The sequence below is a fragment of the Diabrotica virgifera genome, chromosome 9, assembly GCF_917563875.1.
Source record: "Diabrotica virgifera virgifera chromosome 9, PGI_DIABVI_V3a".
NCBI lineage: Eukaryota > Metazoa > Arthropoda > Insecta > Coleoptera > Chrysomelidae > Diabrotica > Diabrotica virgifera.
The window spans coordinates 25,373,061-25,398,890 of record NC_065451.1 but is presented as its reverse complement, the minus strand read 5'-3'; the positions used below and the strand labels follow the sequence as shown (position 1 = coordinate 25,398,890).

At 31.4% G+C, this 25,830-nt stretch overlaps 1 protein-coding gene and 1 non-coding gene across 2 annotated transcripts in view; both read left to right on the top strand.

Annotated features, from left to right (window-relative positions):
- LOC114324312 (epidermal growth factor-like protein 7) overlaps positions 1 to 25,830 on the top strand; it is a 635,750-nt gene that overhangs the window by 44,307 nt on the left and 565,613 nt on the right. The window lies entirely within an intron of this gene.
- On the top strand, positions 23,951 to 24,031 carry Trnan-guu (transfer RNA asparagine (anticodon GUU)). The gene is given in 2 exon segments: positions 23,951 to 23,988; positions 23,995 to 24,031. It is a non-coding gene; the product is annotated as a tRNA-Asn (tRNA).

Genomic DNA, 25,830 nt, shown 5'->3' with positions numbered 1-25,830 from the left:
TTTGTTTTTCTCCTAAAATTATTTTTTTTGCATGGAAAAAAGTTTTTTTAGGTTTTTTGGATCATTCCAAACAGAAAAGGTCTTTAGTGACTTTTCTCTAAAAATGATAGTTTTTGACATATAAGCGATTAAAAGTTGAAAAATTGCGAAATCGGCCATCCTTAACACTCAAAAACTATATGAAAAACAGAAAATTTGAATGTTGCCAAGGTAGGTAGATATTCTTTAAACATCGATTGAAGAAATCACGAAGAATTTTTTGCAATACAATATTCAAAACTCCTTTGTTTTTTAATTGCCAATCAAGCGTGCGCGACACTATTTTCCACCGACAGTATGGTGCAAATGAAAGGAATAAATTCGTTATTTCGTAAACCGGCGACTTTAAGGAAAAATCCCGAAACAGGTCGACTTTTATTTTTAAGTTATGATATTGTGGCATATATGGTATACTAGTCACGTCATCCATCTGGACGTGATGACGTAATTTATGATTTTTTTAAATGAGAATAGGGGTCGTGTGCTAGCTCATTTGAAAGGTTCTTCAATTCTCTATTCAGTAATATAAACAGTTACATAATTATTTATACAGGGTGTCCAAAAAATTTTTATTAATTTAAATTAGGTATTTGACAAAAAAATAAGTCGAAGGACACTCTGTATAAATAATTATGTAAATGTTTACAGTACTGAATAGAAAATTGAAGAATCTTTCAAATGAGCTACCATACGACCCCTATTCTGATTTAAAAAAATCATCGATTACGTCATCACGCCCAGATGGATGATGTCACTAGTATACGATATACGCCACAATATCATAACTTAAAAATAAAAATCGACCTGTTTCGGGATTTTTCCTTAAAGTCGTCGGTTTACGAAATAACGAATTTATTCCTTTCATGTGCACTATACTGTCGGTGGAGAATAGTGTCGCGCACGCTTGATTACCAATTAAAAAACAAACTAGTTTTGAATATTGTATTGAAAAAAACTCTTCGGGATTTCATCAATCGATGTTTAAAGAATATCTACCTACCTTGGCAACACTAAAATTTTCAGTTTTTCACATAGTTCTTGCGGGTTAAAAATGGCCGATTTAGCAATTTTTCAATTTTTAATCGCTTATATGTCAAAAACTATCATTTTTAGAGAAAAGTCACTAAAGGCCTTTTCTGTTTGGAATGATCCAAAAAACCTAAAAAAACTTTTTCCATGCAAAAAAAATAATTTTAGGAAAAAAACAAAAAAAAAACGTTTAAAAAATGTTTGACCACCATTTGGTCCTGGCAACATGCAAATTTGTTAAAAGGAGTCCTTTTTGAGTAAAATTGTGCAAAAAATCCGAATTAGAATATTTTCCCTAGCGGATGCGCAGTGGCTTTCTGGACTAATTTGAGTTATTTGCAAATAAAAATGTTCATTTTTCAACAAACTAAAATACGTATTTGGACGGTTTTTTGCAAATAACTCAAAATAGTGCGGCAGATTCGTGCAACTATTATAAGAATTATGCATTTAATGATAGAAGCATATAATTTGGACCACATATACTACACATATAAAGGTTCAAAATTAGATATGAGGCCATCTCAGATTTTACCTTTTATAAAAATGGAGGGCATTCAAATTGGCGATGATAAATATGTGACTAATAGCACAATAACTTTTAAACGAAAAATCCGACTTCAACCAAATTTGGTATATGGGTTCTTTTTTTGATGTATAAGATCGAGGTCCTGAACCAGAAGAATCGTTTTACCAGAAGTTGTGTTTTTCTTGATTATTTATGTAAAAATATGTTGTTTTTTTTTCAAATATTTCGCCCTGTGTATATTAATTTTTCAAAAAGGTAATATTGGCGTTGAAAAGAGCGTAAACATATTTTTTAGGAAATATTTTGAACTCTTTAGTTATATTAATTACCATTTAATAAATGCATAACGTATCTTCACATGTAAGTACCCATATGCTGCAGATTCGTGCAAATAATAATTTAAGAATTATTATTGTGCATTTAATGGTAGAAGCATATAATTTGGACTACACATACTACACATACAAGGATTCAAATTTAGATATGAGGCCATCTTAGATTTTGCCTTTTACAAAAATGGCGGGCATTCAAATTGAATCTGCCGCCCATAGGTATAGGTACATACATATTTCCTAAAAAATATTTTTACACTCTTTTCAATGGCGGTATTAACTTTTTGAAAAATGAGTGTATAGCGGGTGAAAGAATTGAAAAAGAAACAACATATTTTTACGTAAAGAAACAATAAAAACACAACTTCTGGTAAACCGATTCTTCCGGTTCACGACCTCGATCTTATTCATCAAAAAAAGAACCTTGATGCCAAATTTGGCTGAAATCGGACTTTTCGTTCAAAAGTTATCGTGCTATTAGTCATATATGTATAGTCGCAATTTTGAATGCCCGCTATTTTTGTAAATGGAACAAAAACTGAGATGGCCTCAAATCTAACTTTGAACCTTTATATGTGTAGTATATGTGATCCAAATTATATGCTTCTACCATTAAATGCACAATAATTCTTATAATATTTGCACGAATCTGCCGCACATAGGTACATGTGAAGATACGTTATGCATTTATTAAATGGTAATTACCATAACTCAAAAGTTCAAAATATTTCCTAAAATAGTTATTTATGAAACAGTTCGTGAAGTATGCTTTTTGCGAACGCACGCGATATTTAGAGCACGAGCGACAACGGAGCGAGTTTCATACAATATTTTATCTACGATAAACAAATAAAAAAACTGTAACTCTTCGTCACTGGAATTCATTTCTATTCTACAATTTTTAGAACTTTGACATTTAAAAATTCTAATCTCTTTCAAACCACAAAACTGTCAAAATTTTTGTTGTAATTTATTGCTCATTATGTTATCACCATGACAACGCGAAAGTTAAGAATATTTGATTATATGAAAGTATGTCAAAAACAGTGCGAAAAAGTAAATACCATTTAAAATACATTGTTACTTCACGCACAATTTAAACCCTTAACGCACTGCTATCTATAATGATCGACAGTTTTCACAAACTAAAAACTTATACATAATATGACATAGCGTAGATAAAATATTTTTACGCTCTTTTCAATGGCGGTATTAGCTTTTTGAAAAATAATAAATACAGGGTGAAAGAATTGAAAAAAAAGCAACAGATTTTTACATAAAAACCAGGAAAAACACAACTTTTGGTAAACCGATTCTTCCGGTTCAAGACCTTGATCTTATATATCAAAAAAGAACCTATATACCAAATTTGCTGAAATCTGACGTTTCGTTCAAAAGTTATCGTGCTATTAGTCGCATATGTGTAGTCGCCATTTTGAATCCCCGCCATTTTTGTAAAAGGCAAAATCTGAGATGGCCTCATATCTAAATTTAAACCTTTATATGTGTAGTATATGTGGTCCAATTATATGCTTCTAACGTTAAATGCACAATTGTTTCACATATCGGCTGCACTAAAAAGTATTTTATAGAAAAAAAATCTTAACAAAAATGGTAAATTTATTTAAAATTCTAATTAACAGTTATTTTTGAACAGTTTTGAAAGGTAATTCCTGGTAAGTTTTGCTTCAACACATTTTGTTTGACAACATTAACCTTCGGAGTACGAAGACTGGGTCAAGCGTGACCCGAAATTCACTTATTTCTTAATATTTTATGAAATATTTTTTTTATAAATCCGATTGATCGTAAGTTCTCCTTATTTGTTTCAATCTATTTTTTCGTATATAATTCGTGAACATGCAAATTACAGTTTTTCCTCTACATAACATCTATGATGCCGGGTCAGTCCTGACCCGGTCTTCGGATTTCGAAGAATATTCTCAATATGTTTGTAGGTACACGTAAATCGCAGCCGCCTCTGTTTACGGGTATACGTATTCAAATATATGGCCGGAGCGAATTTACCTATGCCCGTTTTCTGTAAGGTATTAAAATATGGCCGCCGGAACCGGAACCGGATATATGCCCATGGGGAACCATCTTAAAAAATTTAAATACAATAATTTAGGATTATAATTGTTGTGTTTGTTTGTTTTTTTTTTTAATTAAAGATACTGTTTAATAATACTGACTATTTAAAACATCCTTATAAATAAAATGAGAATAGGTCACGCTTCACCCATCATCGTAATCTAATTAAGTCAAATAATCTTCGTACTCCGAAGGTTAATAATTGTGTTTGTATTATGCATGTTACCATGGAAACGGAGATCAAATGTATGGAGAACCCGTGAGAAAACATATTTCTCACGACAAAAGCCGACTTTTCTCACTGCGTGAGAAATTGTTCGTTTTGAATGTATGTAAGTAGTAAGAGAAGTTGCACATTGTATAGCATCCATTGAAAAAGGCATTTTTTTGCAATTTAAAAAAATGGCCTAATAATAAAAACACGTTGACTACCATCATATAAAAAAATCGGTCTTTATGGTCATGAAGCTCACGCCGGGTATGGACACATAATTCCCACAAAACCTTCTTGGACAAATACATATCCCCACAAAATTTTCCCGGACAAAATAATATCCCTATAATTGACCGAAAATTATTTGTGGGAATTTTTTACCGAAAATTATTTGTGGGGAATTATTGTCTCAAAAATTTAGTGGGTATTTTTTGACTAGGAATTAGTTGTTCAGGAATATTTTGGGGGGACATTACTGTCCAGGTAATATTTGTCCAATATTGTTTTGTGGGAATTTTTTCCCGGAATTTTTTATCCAGGAATTTTTTGTCCCGGAATTCTTTGTCCTAGGTCCGCTCACGCAGCTATACTAACGAGACAACTACGGTGTGTCACGTGGCTGTTATCGAAAACAACATGAGACACAACATTTGCGTCTCACTGCAGCCAACTTGTTAAATGCAAATTTTTAAGCAAATCCGTCGTGACGAGGAAAAGTGCACTCCAAAATGGTCATTTATTGGCCTAAAATGGCGAAGTAACAGTATGAGAACAAAATCGCAATCAGAAACAGCTTCTCTCTGACAAATTAGTTTTTAAAAACGTCCGACCCGCTGTGCACTTGCTGGCGTAATTGAAAAAAAATCCATTGGCTCGCAATCAATCTCCGCCAATGAAGTTGTCGAGATGACAATCGATTTATCAGCGTATAAGTACTTAGAGGTATCTTTTGTGGACGACGCTTTAATGTTTGTTTAATAACAAATGACAGGGACGGAATGTACACTTGAGTCCATGAGTCTTTACCCGTGCGTCATTAATACCTGGCGCGATAAATCATATAATTTTTTATCTAGCATCATTCTCTTCCACGCATGAAAATAAAGACAAACCAGCTACCGCCTGTTAGTAAGTAAAAACACATGCTATTTTTATGAACGATCTAGACTCAGTACATTGAAAAGAAATAGGTACAAAAAAAAAGACGATTGGGGATGTTTTCACATATTTTAAGTACAATTTCTGACGTTTTGGTTTGTTTACTTTTGTGGCTGTCAGTTTGTTGAATTTTTTGTTGTTATTTTGTCGAATTTTTGCATTTTGAAGTTTTTTTATAGTATACAAACAGTTGTTTTCACAACTAATTTTACATTGTAGTTTAGAATATTATGGTAAGTTTATGTTATTTTACGATTAATTTTGACAACATACAAAGCTAACCTCATTGACACAGTTAAGGAATGCTTGTGTTTAATGTTTCGCCAAAGTGAATAAAATAACAAAAAGAAAATATTTATGTTATTGATTTTTTTTATAAATTGTTTATTCATTAATGGTAATAAAATAATTTATTAAGCTACTTCAAATGTAGCTGTAATTATGGACCAAAATTTTAAAGCGAAACTTAAATTTGACATTCTATTTATTTGATAACGTCAAATTTTATACTATAACCCGTGATCGGGGTACAATACCCACTTACTGTCACTTGCTGTTGCGCTTAGTAAATTTATCATCGACTTATTTCGTATGCTTTAAATTATGACGCACGGGTAAAGACTCGTGGACTCAACTGTATACACTTTTTTTTTAATATACCACGGGAAACGAAGCACTGTCTTTCAACTAGAATATGTGGGGGAAGTCAATAGAAGAGATATACCATATCTTGGTACATCTTAACGACGTACTATATTTTTATTGCGTCATGGTTTTTTATTAATATTTAAGCAAAAAAGCAACATTTTTCATTATTTTCAATATTGTAAAAAAACTACGAATTGTAGATAAAATCGTTCAACACACGTTTGACGTTCGTTTTTTTGGATATTATGTTCCTCGAGTTTTGCTGATTTCTTCATTTATTCCATTTATTTTCAGGTTTATTGCATTAGTTATTTCCGTTGCTTTGTTCTGTTGAAAATTGCCATTTTCCTTCTTGTTTTCTTTTATTTCATAAAGTATAATATTTATTTTCCTTACTTAATTTTCCAAGTTTTCAATAATTATTTTCTGTTGTGATTTCATGTCTTCTCTGTTTTTGTAATTTTCTCTCTTGTTGTAGACTAATTAGACCATTTTTTAATATTTCATTTTGTCTTTAAGTCTGATATCTCTCTATTTCTTTCATTTGTTTTAGAGGTTGTAGGATTTCATCCATTTTCAGCTACCCTTAGCGATAAAACTTTGACCCCAGTTCAACCCTTCGGAGGGATCGCGCTTCTTCCACGAGGCTCGTGTGAGAGCCTTTCTATTATGTATTAGTTAATTATCTGTTAAATTTTGATTTTTTATTTTTAAGTATTTCTTATATTTAATTATTGTATTTAACACCTGGCATTATTTAAATTAAGTCAACGTACTGGTCTATGTTACTAAATATAATAATTATAGAAGTACTGATAACTTTTTGTAAAACGTACTGTAACTTTTTCTTCCACACAATTAGGAAAGAATTTTCAATACACAAAGAAAATTGAATAGGTACTTCAATTATATTTAAATGTAATTGTCGCGAAAGCTAATTAAAGTTCGCAATGTTACTGTTTTTTGGTACTAAAACTAAAACTTACTAGTAAAAGGTAATAATCACAACCATAACAATAACCAGTAAAAACCACTCAAATTTGAGATTGGCTATACCGGAAAATATTTAAAATCGCGTGGACTGACCGAGTAACAAATGAGGAGGTCCTTATAGTCCGGGAGATATCGTCAAATTTGACCGGAGCATTTTAGCATGGCTGTTTTCTTTTTATTTAGTTAGGTGTTTCAAAGCTTATTAACAAATGATGTGTCAGCTGGCCCAAAACCGGGGATTTTAGCCAAGAAAAGGTAAAATATGAAACTTGATGGAAAAACGCTACAACTTATATGTCAAATATTTATCTCCGTGACTTACGTGTATAATGGCCTAGAATACCTAGCCACTGGCTTTCACCCAGGCGACTCGGGTTCGCTTCCTGGTGTTGTTTTTTTTTTTGTTTTTAAAATTGACATTTTGATTTGAAAAATATTTTTTTTATAATTTATACAACACAATATAAAAAAGTCTGTATGTCCTTTATAGAATCGTAAACTATGCATTTTATATTATAATTTGACCTTAATAAGCAAATTTGTTGTACATGAACCTCTGAAGCTTCCTGAGTTGATACGACCCCCCTTTTCACTCAGAATGGTCGTACCAACTCAGGAACCTTCAGGGGTTCATGTACAACAAATTTGTTTATTATAAGGTCAATCATAATTTATGATCAAATGCATAGTTTACGATTCTATAAAAGACATACAGACTTTTTTATATTGTGTCGTATAAATTACAAAAACGTGGTATTATCAAAAAATAATTATTTTTCAAATCAAAATGTCAATTTTAAAAACCAAAAAAATTTCCAACGCCAGGAATTGAACCCGAGTCGCCTGGGTGAAACCCAATAACTAGGTATTCTATGCCATTATACACGTAAGTCACGGATATAAATATTTTATCTTTTCTTGACTAAAATCCCAGGTTTTGGGCCAGCTGACACATCATTTGTTAATAAGCTTTGGAACACTTAACTAAATAAAAAGAAAACAGCCATGCTAAAATGCTCCCGGGAATATTGTCAAATTTGACATTACTCCCGGGCTATTAGAGGAATGAACAAAAACCGAGAGTTACTGACCTATGTCAAATCTCGAGAGTTTACTTCGGACATATTATACGAAATCAATCTAGATATACCCTCCTGCAAGCCATCCTACAAGGAAAAATATTTGGAAAACCAGTTTTAGGAAGATGAAGAACATTCTGGTTAAAAAACCTCAGAACCTGGTTCAACACAACGTCTGTGCAGCGTTTCAGTGTTGCTGCAGACAAGATAAAGATTTCCATGATGATCGCCAACATTCGTCATGGACAGGCACATCAATTTCGAATGTCCGTCGCGCGTCGCTGATTTTCAATATTTGCTGAATAAAACAAAATTTACATTCTAATTTACATTCCCACAAATTCAGACATACAACTCTACAAACTGCCGTACTATGGTTCTTGTCCAGCCAGTTAACATTATATTATTTTGTTTTACATGACCCTTTGATCAATCGGTTCACTCATTTTTTTTTATTTTGAAAATATTTTTTATTCTGCCATTAAAGTCTCATGAGATATCCTTTCACGGAATTATCAGTAGTAATTGCACGAGAGCTCTAAAATTATCGATTTGTTTCCCGAGTGACACTTTGACAGCTTTAATTTCGCGACCTGAAGGGGAGTGAAATTATGTCAAAGTCGATAATAATTTTAGAGATCGAGTGTAATTCGCTGAGATTATTTCATGAACAAAACTGTCTTTTTAAATAATTTTAACTAATATTTTATTGATATCTTCACCTGAATATTTGCCAAACCTGTTTCTTGGTGTTCTCTGTGACAAGTTGTAAAACATTAACTGTCATTAATGTCACTGAATGTTCATGATGCGTAGTAACGAAGGGCATCTGACGTAATGCTTGACGACGGGACAAGGACGCCCATATAAAAATTTTTAGGGTGGGGCCAAACGTGAAGATGTTGCACATTACATTTTGTATATTTCGGATGAAAATATATACAGTAGACTCTCTCTATAACGAACACGGATATAACGAGGTTTTGCTTATAACGAGGTACATTAGGTGTCCCATGAAAGTCCTATTGTACTATAACGCTTTATAACGAAGCATATTTGGTTACAACGAGAAAAATTGAAATCGAAGAATACGTGCATTTACCTGTTTTTAGCGTTGTAGTGGTCATAAATAAATAAATGCCCCAACTGCCTGTACATAGAAATGCCCAAGCATACCTACTTGTCTTATTATCGAGGCCAGTGCTGTAATAAACTCAGCCACCTGTAATAACTTCTGCCTGTTTATCGTCCGATATTGAATAATATAGGAGATTTACAATTTATGACGGCGAAGTCTCATTGTTCACTGTTCAGGTTGACCATCGACACCTAATAAACCACGTAAGAGGCATCAAACCATTTCAATATTATTGTTGTTTGATATAACGAGATCCGCTTATAACGGGATAATTTGTCCACCATTTCAGTTCTCGTTATAGAGGGAGTCTACCGCAGTTTAAACCACCTAAAAAACCTAGTTTGAACCCTGTTGTGAGAAATTATTCATACATTTAAATACTAGACCAAGTTTTTAAATGGAAATGTCATGGGTATCACAAAAGTTGCGCCTCTCTTTAAAACCCGTTTGAAAAGAATACAATCCTTGCGAAGCCCTGCCTTCAACTTTGACGAGTAGACTAACCATGAGAATGTGTCGAATCAAGTTTTTACTTTAAAATCTTAAAAAGAAGCCCCCTTTATTTTTGCACATTTAGAATCCTTCCGAAAAATAAGTCACATATATTCCAAACATTTTTAGAATCGTTGATAGATGAAGCAAATATATCGCATTTTCCGATTATAGCGCTATCCGTCAACAATTCTCAAAAAAGGTTGCGAATAAAATGTTTTTTATTTTTTGAGGAGGAAACTCAATCTGCAATAAAAAATGGGGGTTCTTATGTAAGATTTTAAAGTTAACTCTCACCCCACCTCCAGAGTGTGGAATGAAAAATCCTGTTTGGTGTCATTCTATAGATTTTTGAAAAATATTAAACACGTTTTTTTTAGTTTTTAATTTGGAAGTATATTTCTCGAGATATTAGACTGTTTCTATAATTTTGCTATGGTATCACGATATATCGCATTTTCCTATTATAGCGCTATCTATCCACAATTTGCAAAATGGCTCGAATAAAATTTGCTTATTTTTACAAGGAAAATCCAAATCTGCAACAAAAACTAGGGGTTCCACTTAAGATTTTAAAGTTACCCCCCGCTCCACACCCAGGGGTTGAAGTGGTGGACTTGTTTAGTGTCATCGCATAGATTTGTGATATTAGAACTATTTAACACATATTTTTCAGTTTTTCGATCCGATGTTCATTTCGCGAATTATTCGACCTTTCCGCTACTTTTGGGACACCCTGTATATAACACTCATACGTCTTGAAAGATCACCTGTTTTTCATTTAAATAAAATTGTTCTGTTTATCATAATGTACACTTTAAAAATAATCTACTTACTAAAAAAATACTTTTGCAAACTAAAATTTGATTAACTATGTTCAATAAATGTTAAAATTTATTTTTAGATATTAATTTATTTCTGCTTATGAAGATGGTTCTATTCGGTGTACACAAAAATTAATATAGAAAACAAATATAATCACTTCACAGATTTTATACTTTATCTTTATAGTGCCAGTTCTCAAAGACAAATGGCTCATTAGTAGTGTGATCAACTCCAATTCAGTCGAATCCTGGAGAAGGCTGAAAAAAATACCTGAAATCCGGGGCTTTTCAATGAAAATCGGGCCATTGTTTTTTTTTTTTTTTCAGGAGACGATAATTACTTCTTCTTCTCGTTGTCCTTATGCCCAATAAGAGCGTCGGACTTTGCTATCACCTATCTATCTTTTACCCATTTTTTCCACGCCTTCCGGTCTCCTGTCATTTCCTTCATCGGTTGCACTGTTTTCCCTCTCTTGGTCTCGATTTCCTGGATTTGTTCCATCCACCCCTTTCTAGGTTTGCCCCTTCTTCTTTTCCCCTGTCTTTTCGCATCTGACACCTTCTTTACTAGTCCGTTCTCGTTCATTTTAGTTATATGTCCAAATCAATTCAGTTTTTTTTTTTAAATTTTTTCTCTATTGGTTAGTGTAATTATCAATATCCTGTCTTAACACGTTTCTGATATTTTCTTTCCTTTCCCTGTCCAGCTACGCGTTTCCAGCTATTTTGTCAGCTGCCTCATTTCTACTGCATTTATGGCACTTTCATGTTTTTTATTTGTAACCCACGTCTCGCTTGTACTCTGAATGTATTATCTACATGTATTTTTGTTTCCTGTCTGATTTCCCTTTTTGCCAGTATCGTATTATTTATCGCATAATATATTCTCGTAGCTTTCTTTGTCCTATTTGCAATTTCTACGTCTAGCTTTCCGACGTTCGATAAAAATTAAAATTAAATTAAAATACAAAAAAGAAAAAAAGTCGACCGTTTTAGTTTTCGTAGAACTATAATACCACGATATAAAATGCATGCGTTTTGGATGTGGTATTAATTACACTCTAGAAATTGTCGACTTTTTTCATCCCACCAATTCAATTAGATGTGAATTCTTAGAAGAATGTACCTACTCAAAATTTCAAAATAGAATTTTACCAAAACGTTGAAAATTCGGATGGCCCGGAAGACATGTCCGGGACGCCGGGACACGACTTTGTATTTCGGGCCATGTCCCGGATTTTTCGGACTAGTTGGTCACACTACTCATTAGTGATTATCCGTCAGAGATCGGATTTCTTGCTGATATGATTTTCTTTGCAGTATTATAAATGATTCATTTAATTTGTAATTTTGGGTGTCGATTACAGTATATATTATGTTCCCAGGTTTCTAATCTCTTTCAATGTTTTCGTTAATAGCATACAATTTTTTGACAAAAATACGTTTATGTAATATAAATTTAATTTTTGTTCTTTCCAGAAAAGCTAGGGTAGGGGCACGGCCCCCCTGCCCGTGTGTATGTTCGCCTATGCGACGGGATATTATCAAAACTGATCGCTGTAATTTTTATTTCTGTAGCTTTCTATTGGTCAGAATCTCCTATGAATGAAATAATCTCTAATATATATCTATAATAATATCTCTGAGAACGTATGTATCTCAGGTCTATTTCCACAATGAAAATAAATCTTTTTTGATTTTTTTTATGTCACAAGATATAAATCGCATCAGGTATTCTCATTGTAGATTCGCATCTTTAACGATAGCTTAAACAATTTGACTCCATAAAAATGTTGTCTTGAGCAGATCCGTCTCTGTATCCTGAAAACCATAAATCAAATTTTTAGCAAAATATTTTCTCTGTGACTGTTTGCTCTCAAGGCGAATTAAATATTAACAAATGCTGGTAAATGGATAAATAAAAACTGTCCCCGGCTCTTTCCAACTTTCCAAATAAATGATTCGATGATAAATTTTGTTTGTTTGTTTTCCAGCTTTAACCATTAATTATCATGATAAATTATTTTTCTTAACCAGCGACATGTTCAAGAAATACATCTGTTGTGAGCGTATTTGTGCACGTAAAATATAGATAATTTAAGGTAAATTGTTTAGTCTGTCAAGAGTGTCAAGACAAGGTAAGTATAAATAACCAACGAGCAGCCGAAGAACTAACTTTGCAATTCAAAGTATTGTTTAGAGTGTGTATATCGGCTGTTTGTTCTGTTTGTTTTAAATATATTGCATGGAAATAAATCTCATACATCTGAAAGATAGAAAGATCCTTTAGTAGGCTTAATTTATCTTAAGAGCAACTTGCATACAATCCACCATGACAAAGTAACATGGGAACACAAGAATATGGCAAATTGTTGTTGTTTTTTTTTTAAACAATCAATCTATTAAATTCAACAAAAATAGGGATACCATCTAATCTAACACAAGCAATTAATAATATATATATACAGTGGAAATGAAGTAAACATAAAAATCGGAAACAAGATAGTTGACAACTTCAAAACAACAAAAGGACTACTACAGGGATGTCCATGTCCAACGCCTCTAACTTTATTTAACCCGCGAGTAGTCGCGCGGTGAGATAGAAACTCAATTTTTATCCTTTTTCGCGATAACTTGATGAAAAATTTTGCAATTTTGAAAAAATTTCGTAAGTGCCCGAGGAAGGGTGTAGTAATGCGTAGGAATTTTTTTTCTTTTTCTTCTTTTTGTGGAATTTATGGCTTTGGGAGAGCCAATTAGCTTTAACCCGCGAGTAGTCGCGCCGTTAGATAGAATCTCACATTTCATCCTTTTTTGTAATATGTACAGTAAAATTTGTCAATAACGGCCACTAAAAATGAAAGTATTGGCCGATATAGAAAGGTGGACGGTATTGCCAGTTTTTGTAGTCTACATATAATTGGTTTGGGAAATTTTTAACCTGGCCGTTAGGACAGGTGGCCGATGTTGGCAGGTGGCCGTTAACACAGGTTTTTTTTAATAAAATTGTTAGAAATATATATTTTCAATATAAAAAGTAGATAAAAATAGTACAAAATAAAAATTTGTTTTAAATTCTTATTTTGAGATAGAATCTCACACGCGACTATCGACGTTACAGAAGTGAGCGCGACTACTCCCGGGTTAAAATATTTTTAGAACCCGCACTAACAACTTGGAAGTTAAATGTGTCGATGGCTCAAGATAAGGAGGATATCAGTTACATGGTAGAAAATTAAAAGAGGAATACAAAATGGTGAGCTTGGAAATAAATATGAAGAAAACGAAATACTTAGCAATATCGGAAGAATACGTCAAATATTTGGTTTTATAATGTCGAAAAACGGAACAACAGAAGAAGAGATAATAAATATATTGGGACAAACAAGATCTTGCATAAGACAACTCCATGGTGTAATCTTTAATAAAAATCTAAAAAAAAAATAATAAATATACCAAACAATACTACGAAGTATCGTGACATATGCAGCACAGGGGCGTCATTTCGTCAGTTGATAGGGTCAGGGGGCATTTGCCCCCCTGACCCTGAAAATGACTGAAATTTACAAAAAATAGATCAATTTTGTATTATGTTTGCATATAAATGTATTGTATATGTAATGCTTGCCCCCCCTATCAAAATTTCAAATGACGCTCCTGATGCAGCAGCACGAAGTATCGTGACAAAAAACCAAAGAAGCATTCTGGCGGCCGAAATGGAATATTGGAAAAGATGCTGTGGTGTTGGACCAGGTGGACCAGAAGAGACAGAATGCCAAATGAAGAGTTAAAGAGAAGAATGAAAGTTAAAAAATGCCCTGCAGTACATATAGATTAGACTCAGACAATAAGTACCATGCGCTTTCGCGTTTGTGGGTGTATATACATACAGTAAGAGTCACCGTACTAGACACATGGGTGGGTACCTAATTGCTATGCTTATAGGCTAATCCGGTCCGTTCTCAGATGTGACTTTCATTCCTGTTATGTTACTGTCAATCACAGTATAAAGAGAGACAGTAGAACCACTCTCCGAAAAATTGGAAATAAAATCTTTAGTCGCGCATGGCGAACGCGCAATGTTCCCAGTCGCTTTTGCCCCACTCTCGAATTGCTAGTCGCATAGAAACGTACGGGTTTTAACAGGGAAAACCCGCATCCACCACTGGTGAATTACCGGCGTACTGCCGATATTACTTCTTGAGATCAAAGTGCCGACATGGAAGAGGTTTTACTGTCCCTTTTTATACTGTTCTGTCAATAAACTTTTCAAAATAATTGTTTTTGGATACAAAAAATACATTAGTTAATATTATTATTACTCTGTTTTAAAATAACTTTATTCAAACACCAAGAATATTTTAAAACTTTTACAACTTTAACAAAATGACAACTATAAATGTCAAAATTAGATCAGCTGAATTGAATACAGCTGATCTATTATTTGTCAACTTTCTATGTTAATATTCAGTTTCTATACATTTTCTGACGTACTAAACCTCAGTAGACATAAAAATAAACATTGCAAAAAGCAAAGGGTCCAGGACTGTAATAGCTCAATTTTCCTATTAGACCAGTAAGGATCTGCGAAAAAACGTCTATTTTTGAATGTGAGAGGTGGCATTCGGATTTTTGCACACCTTCAGTAATAATAATTGACTTATGCTCCTTCTCAAATATGCCCGGAACATTAATAAAAAAATTAAAATATTTAAAAATTTGCTTATAAATTTAATACGATTCGCTTTGGAACAAAGTCGTAGAGAAATAAAATAAAGATAATTGAATTTTGTATGATATACGACTAGTAAAAAATGTCTTAAGGTAATAACTTTTCTGCAATATAGCAATAAATACAAAATAAGGGGGCAAAATAAGTTTGTTGTTATTCAATATATTTTAACCACTTTGGTGGCACTTAGGACCTTAGTAATTCGCTTAGGAAATTATTTGTAACATACTTAAATCGTGTACCAAATTTCATTAAAATCGACCTAATAAATTTTGCATAATAAATTTGCAATCTAAATGTTAAAAAGTTCAAATTTTTAAAATCTTTCTGAACAAAAAGTAAACCATTTAGAAGTTGGCTAATTTTTTTACATATAAATAGGTGCTCTACCTATCTAATACACTTTTTTTGGCTTATAGAAAAATAGCTTTGTTTAATAATAAAAAAAATTAATTTTTAGCAATGCAAATAATTAAAGCCGGTATAATTTGACTTAAACTTTCAAATGCTGTCAGCAGAATTGCTATTTTATTTTTTAATCAAACGTTATTCGCGTTCAAAAATTGCAATTTCTCGATTTTTTGAAAGTTCCACCGCGTTTATCTCGAAAACTATGCATCCTGCGAAAAAACTTGTAAGAACATTTTTTGCTTAGAATTAGTCAAGAAATACAAAAAAATGTTTTATTTTGCGAAACATCGATGTTATGTAATTCCTGAAGTTCTTTGTTTATAACAATCTTATCGACATACGGATCAACTGTTACCCAAAAAATTCGTGTTCTACAGGTCAAAATACTTAAAAAAACTTGGGTGAGTCCATCTAAATAAAGGAGCCCGTAGCACCCCCTCCTGGCCACAGCACTAATTTGTTTATAAGCCAAAAAATTGTTTATAACTTTAAGCATTGTTGAGGCTGCTTAAATAATCCGATTTCAATTCTGTAAAGTGCATTAGATAGGTGGAGTACTTCTTTATATGTGAAAAAATTGACAAATCTTTGTATGTTCTAGTTTTTGTTGTGCAAGATTTTAAAAATTTTTAATTTTTTAAAAAAAGTTTAGATTGCAAAATTATTATGCAAAATCTAGTAAGTCAATTTTAATGAAATTTGGTGTACGATTTTAGCACATTACAAAAATTTTCTAAGCGAATTAGGAAGGTTTTAAGTGTAACCTAAGTGATGGAAAATCATTGAATAAGGACAGGCTTGTTTTGCCTCCTTATTTTATATTTATTGCTATTTTGAAGCAAGGGTGATAAATTAAGACATTTTTAACCAATCGCGTCTGATAGAAAATTTAATTATCTTTGTTTTATTCCTATACGGCTTTGTTCTAAAATGAATAGTTCTTAAGTTATAAGCAAAAAAATTAGAAAAAAAAACGAAATTTTTTGAAGTTTTTAAATATTTTATTTTTTTATTAATGTTCCGGGCATATTTGAGAAGGAGCATAATTCAATTATTATTAACGAAGTTATCACCTAACTTTATCCGCAAAAATCTGAATGCCACCTCTCACATCCACCTAAAAACAGATCCTTACTTTTCTACTATGTGTCTAGTATGTTGGCGCTGACTGTATATTTCTATAATTTAATTATCTTCCAAAATTAACCAATACATACATTAACATTTTGGAAAAAAATACAATTACAAAGGAGCCTATTAAAACTTTTACTATAAATTGCTTATTATAATAATTTTCCTTCTTTTTTATTACTTACCATAATATTTCCCTAAATTTTACTAATTCCAAAAGGTACTTTTGCATAAATTTCTAAAAATTATCAGTACTAATTGCACAAGAGCTCTAAAATTCTATATTAATTTTAGAGATCAAGGGCAATTTGTTGCGATTATTTCATGAATAAAATTGTTAAAAATTAAAAAATTTTATTGTAATTTATTTATGTAAGTACAAATTAGTACCATGAAACACACATAACAGTTGTTATAAATATTTTACGGTTGAAAGTCATCACTTTTATAATTTTTAAAACATTAATTGTCATTAATGTCACTGAATGTATTTTTGCATAGCAACGAAGGGCATCTGACGTAATATACTTGACGACGGGAAATTATCAAAAATTATCAATTTAATTCAGATTTCTGTTGCTTTCTATTGGTCATAATCTCCTATGAATGAAATAATCATCCAAATAGCGTTTATTTCACCATTAGTACCTAGTTGAAAATTTGGTAATGGAATGTGTAGTGTGTCTTAGTCAGCCTTTAGAAACATCAGTTGAAGCTGTTAATATTATTAATGTTAATAAATAGACATGTGATTGTAAATTTTAAAACTAAGCTGTTATACTGTAAAATTCTTAATCAAGCTTTAGATTCCTAATGGCCACCAGGTGCAAGCAAATAAATTTGAAACTTCGTTCTTATTCCGCTGCATGTTCGATGGATGCATATATTAGCATATTTGATTAGTCGAAGATGTACAACTCGGTCTTTTCGTGTTTGGAAACATTTCAGATGGCAGCACTCTAATTAAGTGCCCACAAACATGTCAATTTAACACGGCATTTTTGCGTGTGTCGCAGTCGGAGACGGTCCTGCGTTTAATATGCATGATTCCGCGTAGGAATATGCATGGTGGAATAAATAGTAGTTTATAACATTGTAACCTTTTAATTATTTAGTCCAGTCGTCAGAGGTTTCTTTTTCTTCAGGCAGTGGCGTGCTGGCCATATAAATGAAATGGTGCAATTACCGAGAGGCCGCGGCCTCTTGAGGCCCGTCAAATAAATTTTTTTCGTAAAAAATTTAAATGTAACAAAACTTTTTTTTAATTTCTAATCGAATGATATTAACAAAACATTTAAAAAAAATTATATTTTTTAACAGTAAAATACAGTTTAAGTAAATGAATAAGACTATACAGGGTGATTCATTAAGAATGGCCAATCTCCGAGTTATAGATTCTAGACCTCAAAATATTAAGATCTAACTCAAATCACTTAAATAAAATGTGGCTCGTTACTGAGTTACAGGGTGTTTTATTTAAACATTTAATAACTATTTTCACCCATTACTTTAAAACTATTTCGCGTATCCTTATCATACTTGGCAGAAAATATAGGTACTGGACACCATACGAAATTATGAAAAACAAACGTTTCTGCCTACTACCAGAGGCGTACGACAGGGAACATTGTATGGTTGACCCTTTCCACATTTTACGCCACTGGCGGAATTACTATTTTAGCGCAATTTATCGATTCATTTATCGATTCATGATAAAGTCATTAGTTTTCGAGATATTGAAAGTTAAAAGTGAATGGGCACAATGCATAGCACAATATTGCTGTGCCGTTTCATTTTCAACTTCAAATATCTCGAAAAATAAGGACTTTATCGTTACTAATGAAGAGTACATTATTTACACAGAAAGTGTTAAAGAATCTAAATATTGCACAAAAATAGCAATTCCGCCAGTGGCGTAGAATTTGGGAAGGGTCATCCATTCATTATCCCCTGTCGTACGCCTCCGGTAGTATGTAGAAACGTTTGTTTATCACAATTTCGTAGGGTGTATAGTACCTACACTTTATGCCAAATATGATAAGGATATGTGAAGTAGTTTTAACTTACTGGATAAAAATAATTAATAAATTTTTAAATAAAACACCCTGTAACTCAGTAACCAGCCATATTTTATTTAAGTGATTTGGGTTAAATCTTAATATTTTGAGGTCTAGAATCTACAACTCTGAGATTGGACATTCTTAATGAATCACCCTGTATACATAAATGATTGTTACAGATATTTATTTTTATGCATACAAATATATTTATGGTTTTCAAATTTCCTTCGAGCAACTAGTAAATATGTACTCTGCAGAATATAAAAATGGAACAATTTTTGTACAAGAATTTTCAACAATTATGAGAAACCTAATGATAAGCTTATTCAAATTTTTAAAAGTATCGAAAAACGATTTGACCAAGACAAATCGTCATCTGCATTTGGCACTCTACATCCTAGAAATTTTGATACAATAAAAAATGAGTATACCTCTAACAGCATTTAAATCATTCACTGAAAAGTTAAGACATTTTATCCTACCATATCTGCAACTGCAATTAGAGAAGAACTCGTTGATTTTGCTGATAAATGGATTGTATTAAAAAATAGGATTTTGCAAAATACTGAAATTATAGAAGATCCCGTTAATGACGAATATGTTCAGTCTACAGAAAATATGAAGAATGCTATTATTAATGTAAGTGATAATGAACATGAAGGAACAAATGACAGTGTTGTTGATACCGTGAAAGCTTCACCTCTGTGTGGTACTAACAAGTGTAAAGATTATATAGCTTGCTGTTACGCTGTTTTGCATAAGCACAACTTACATTATATCATTGTACTTATCCAAATTTAAATATAGTATATAAGAATTTATTAACTCTTTCAGTGACACAAGTATCTTGTCAAAGAAGCTTTTCAACATTGAAATACATAAAAAGTCGGTTAAGAAGTACTTTAACACAAGATCACTTGGAAACATTTTTACAAATGGCTATAGAAAAAGAAGCTTTGTATGAGCTTAAAAATCATGAAATAATCGACGAATTTGCTCAAAAATCTACTGCTCAAAAAATAATATTTAGATTATTGCATTGTATTAAAATTGAAATATTGTTAGATTAAAGCATTTCTACTGTACTTGTATTTGTACTCTCTTGTATAATAATTGATTTACTAAAATTCAACAAATTTTCAAAATTTTATTTTACTTTTTCTTAATTACAAAAAAATCATATTTATTTATTCAGGAAATTATGATTCCTGCCTTACTGCCAACAATATTTTCATACATGTGATAATATTTATTATTTGTAAGATTGCTTATTCTTATGTGTCACGGGTGTCATGACCCCCCATAATTCGACACCCCCATCGAACAAGGTTATAACTCAAGTTACATCTATTTTCAGATTTCAACACAGACGAATTCAGAAACAATTGCGCACACGTCAATATAAACGACATAATATTGAATGGGTTGCATATGTGAGTCCATATTAAATATAGTAATGAAACACAGACTCACTCACAATCATTTAATAATACTTTGACGACGATCTTCATGTCGGCGTTACAAGTAGTTAAATGCTACAATTAAAGAAAGCCAGTGTTAGAACATTGTCTGGTTGTACAAATGTTAATAGAAAGCCAAAATTTGAAAAAATTTTATTGATAAAAGGGAGGGTATGCAACTGCTGACATTTCATACATTGTGTGCATATGTATGTATCAGTTTGTTGTTCTGAAATGTCAGCAGTTGCATACCCCCCTTTTTTCAATAAAATTTTTTCAAATTTTGGCTTTCTATTAGCATTTGTACAACCAGACAATGTTCTAACTCTGGCTTTCTTTAATTGTAGCATTTAACTACTTGTAACGCCGACCTGAAGATGATCTGAATAGTGTAGAGATCGAAACCGGTCGTCAAAGTATTATTAAATGATTGTAAGTCTGTGTTTCATTACTATATAAACGACATAGTTTAATTCTCAATAGTTTGGCTAATACTCCATTGAAAAAAGTTGTATTTTAACTTACGTGTGCCATTTTAGCGTGAAAAAGGCAGTAACGTTGGATACTCCCTATGTTAAATATATACTTTCTTTATACTTGACGATTAACAAGGCTGTTAAATGAGTTACAACTTTGTTGCATGTATGTTTAATTTATTAAGTATTTAAACATATGTTGTAGGTATCTCATAAGTGAATTTATCGAAATGAAAATAAAAAAAGGATTTAAAAACTTTTTCCATTTTGATAGTTGCGGTGGACAAAATAAATATAGAACAGTTTTTGCTGCGTACTTCTATATAGTGAAACAGTGTAATATTAACATTACACATGTATTTTTCGAAATAGCACATTCACAAAACGAGGGTGATTCAATGCATGCCCTTATAGAAAAAAGGAAAAAACATTAAGTCGTATATACTCCAGACCAATGGATAACCATGATACGATATGCCAAAGCATCAGGCAAGCCTAAATCCGTAACTGAATTAAATCAGAACCAAATTCTAAATTTTAACCTATTTAAGGATACACATGTTAATTTTGAAGTAGATATTAATAGTAAAAGACTAAAGTAATCAAGTAAAATGGTCTAGAATTAAATATTTACAGATACGCAATAAAAATGCGAAAAATTTGAGATATTTTATACCATGATTTTTTCATAGTGATAGAAATATTATTGTTATTGTAAAATTTATAATTTCCAATTAAAATTGTGAAAACTGTTAGTTGATATTTTGTTTAAATATATCCCTTAAAAACTCATTTTCTCCTAGCTATTAGCTCCTAGCTAAAAAAAATTAGCCTGGGTTTATTTGGGACAAAGTTAGCCATATGTTTTTTTTAATTCACAGCTAATTTGTTTATAATAATTAAGGAACCTCATTAATGCCATTTTAAAGAATGTAATTTTTGTTTTTTTTTTAAATTTGCACAAAAATTGTACCTTCACAGTACCCTCTACGATTCAAATATGTAGTTCAAACGATTACTAGGGGGAACCTACAAATCCACCGAGTTAAAATACCGAAAAAGCAATTTCAAACGAATATAATTTTCTGTGTCTCCGGATCAACTCAATGGATTTTGATCTTTCTTTTTTAATTCATATGTAATTTTTACGTACATTACAAATATGCAGTTTGTTTATAAATTTATTAATTAATAAACGGTCTAATTTGTTTAAACAATTCTTAAAAAAATATTTGTTTTAAAATCTATTATTTTAATGATAGTGTCATTAATGATCATAGAAAAAGTTAAAGTACACTTTAATAAATAAATGATTTTTATTAGATAATAATTTATTGAAGATAATTTATTTATTAAAATATACCTTAACTTTTTTATGAATAATAACGATAGTATTATTAAAATCATGGATTTTTGGGAAAAAAATATTTTTTTAAAAATTATTTAAACAAATTAGACCGTTTATTAATTTTATTAATAAATGTCTAGACAAATTGCATATTTGTAATGTGCACAAAAATTACATATAAATTAAAAAAAGAACGATTAAAATATATTCAGTAGATCCCGAGACATAGAAAATGATAGTAGTTTTAAGTTGCCTTTTTTCGTTTTTGATATTGTGCATTTGTCGGCTCCCAGCTCCCTCTTCACTTACCACGACTAGTCGCCAATTGAACTATATTTTTAAAAATTCGTGTAAAATACCAGCTTTTCTAATATGTAAAATGATTTTTTCTACGGACAATATTTTTAAAGCTATCCTAAATGTTTATAAACTACAAAATTTCACAAATTTGGCATTAGGATTTTTGACTATATTAGATAATTTTTTCATCTTTTTTTAGTACATTTTGATATCATCAGTCTTCTACTTTCATTTGGCATACGCAGAACTGCCCTATCTTCATTATTTTCTGTCTTGTTATTGCAAAATAAAGGTCTCTAGGATAAACAAATATAATAACTGTTAAACTAATTAATGGATCGGTCTCAAATTTTGAGGGTTTGTTAAGTACCCCAATACCCAACTTTGGGTAAAACACTAAAGTTCTAAGATAGTTTTAGTAAAAGTTATTAACAAATAACGATTTTCACTTATTTTGCAGTTTGCGTAGCAACAAATTAACTTTTTAACTTTCAAAAATCGGCATTTTGAAGGTTTTTTAATGTTCTACAATATTAAATTTTTTAATTTTATGTCAATCATTTAGCTTTTGAATGGGGTGCAAAAAATCAAAAAAATCGCGATTTCTGCACTAAATTGTTAATTAAAAAACGGACTCGAACTCTAGGCAGGAAACAGGTAGATTTTCTTCCTTTAGGTCTACAATAACTAAAAAAGTAGTCAGCTACCTGGATCTTTGAGTGTCCCAAACATGGTCTATTTCTAGCTTATTAACCTGGACTAATAGGGCTTTTCATCGATTGTCATTTGTTTCGAGCTTCTGTCATGTGTCACATAATATTAATATATCTACGTCATACGTCTTTGGTTTGTATCATTGGCAATACCAATAACGTATGACGTAGATATATTAATATTATGTGACACATGACAGAAGCTCGAAACAAATGACTGTGAATGAAAAGCCCTATAGTGACCGGTCAATGGAAGTATCTGATAAATTTTCAAAACCAAAAATTCCATACGAAAGCTACACTCTTCCCCTTTAAAACGCATTTCGATTTTACTCGATAAGACACTCTGATCAAAAGATATCGAACTTTTACTGTCGAGTTCATACTTTGATAGAAGATCAAATTTAGTTTGACTTTTGACTTCACGCGCGTATCTAACTGGCATTCAAAATCGCCGGTTTACTTATTATATTCAGTTTGTTTTAACGACTAGACTAACACGCCAGGTAAAAAGCTGATCGAATATTATTATTAAAAATAATTTTAATATATGAAAAAGATTTATGAACTGTGGAATTATCACCTAATAATATTTTGCCACTTCGATTCTACAAAAAATAATATGTCTTCTATTATTTTTAAACGAATCCTTGAACAAGTGTACCGGTGCGCATCGGCTTCGTCAATATTTTGTAGCTAAAAATAGACAAAGATTAATAGTTATTCATCTTTTATTCACGAGAACTCAATGGCTCGTTAGCTCAGTTGGTAAGAGCACCACACTGTTTCCTAACATCGTGGAGGTCGTAGGTTCGAATCCTACATGAGCCAATAATTTTGTTTTTGGAAGAAATGTGGTTATATAAAAGGCTTCCTTTTTGTGCTTTAGTTGACTATAAAATAATATACCATACAATATACCAATATCTCCAGAAACTCTCCTTACAAACGAAGACCGGAGATTTCTCAGATAATTTTAAGACAATTTAACTCAATTATTCATCTACTCCGAAAATGTTTCCTAAGGCAGCTAGAGCTCTTTGAAGATGTAGCCTTGCAATTTAGCCCAGTAAATGACCGGGAAATTCGGCGATACCGTGTAATTTTCAGGATCAACTCCGAATTGCATGAAAATTTGGATTTAGGTTTTACTTACCCTCCACTTCAAAGTTGAAATTGTGCCGTTGTTGGTTGCTTTTACTTGGGGGGTGATAATCACCCCTTCTCGGGGGTGAAAAAACATACGTTCAAGATAAAACCGGAAATGGATAAATTGACCGATTTTAAGCAATTTTTGTTCTATAGAGTTTTTTATGTAAGTCAATACTTTTCGAGTTATTTGCCATTGAAAATATTGATTTTTCGACAAAAAAACTACGTTTTCAGACGGTTTTTCGCAAATAACTTAAAAAGTAAATATTTTATCGAAAAAAGTATCCTTAGCAAAAGTGTAGCTTATAAAAAATCCAAAAAAATGGTGTTTCAGTAAAGTCTATCAATCAAATAAAAACAAAGTTGTAGCTCATGAAAAATACGTGCTTATTCGTCTAATTCCAAATCGAATATTTCAAGGTGAAATCACCGAAAAATTAAGCACTTTTCGGGAAAAATCCATTTAAACTTTTTTAGAGTGTTTATAAAAAGCTTTGTTTTAATTGTTAACAAAAGATTTAGCATTAAAAATAAGTGAATTACGCTTAAAATAAGGTTGGCTCTCTTTTTTTTTTGTAAAAAATCATGAAAATCTCACCGTCTTTAGCTCCCCAAATGAAATTAATCGATACCTCTTTACAAGCAGTTTTCTTGCCTATCTATTTTTTATATGATCTGTCAGTCTCACCGGTTTAAAGTGTTTATTTTTGAAAGGGTTATAATTGAGAAAGTTTGAATGGGTCACTAATCACTAGTGTATGGAAATTTTGAACAGCCATATCTTAACCAATTTTTGTCTTACGGAGAAACAAAATGAAACTAGCATATTTATAATAGTAAAACCTACATTTTTTTACTCTTTAAGATTTTTCTTATCATTAATACTTTTTAAGTTATTTTGAAAAAATGAAATTTTTCAAAAATTTTTAGAAATTTTTTTTTTTTACTATAAAACCAAATGTTTTCAAAAATAAGCACTTCAAACCAATCAAACTTACAGATCATATAAACAATACACATACAGTTAAAATAGATGGTAAAGTTAAACGATTAATTTCATTTAGGGTTAAATAGAGGGAGGTTTTCACGATTTTTTTTACCAAAAAAAAGGGGCCAGCTTTTTTTTTCAGTGTAACTCGTTTATTTTTGATGCTGTAAACTTTTGTAAAAAACATATAATAAGCTTTTTTTCGATACTTTAAAAATATTAATAAGGTTTTCCCGAAAAACGCTTCTTTCTTCGGTGATTTCGCGTTGAATTATTCGATTTGGAATTAGATCAATAAGAACGTATTTTTCATGAGCTACAACTTTGCTTCTACTCAATTTGTAGACTTTACTTGTACACCATTTTTTTCGTTTTTTTATAGGCTACAGTTTTGCTAAAAATATTTTTTTCGATAAAATATTTACTTTTTGAGTTATTTGGAAAAAACGGTCTGAAAACGTAGTTTTTTTGTCGAAAAATCAACATTTTA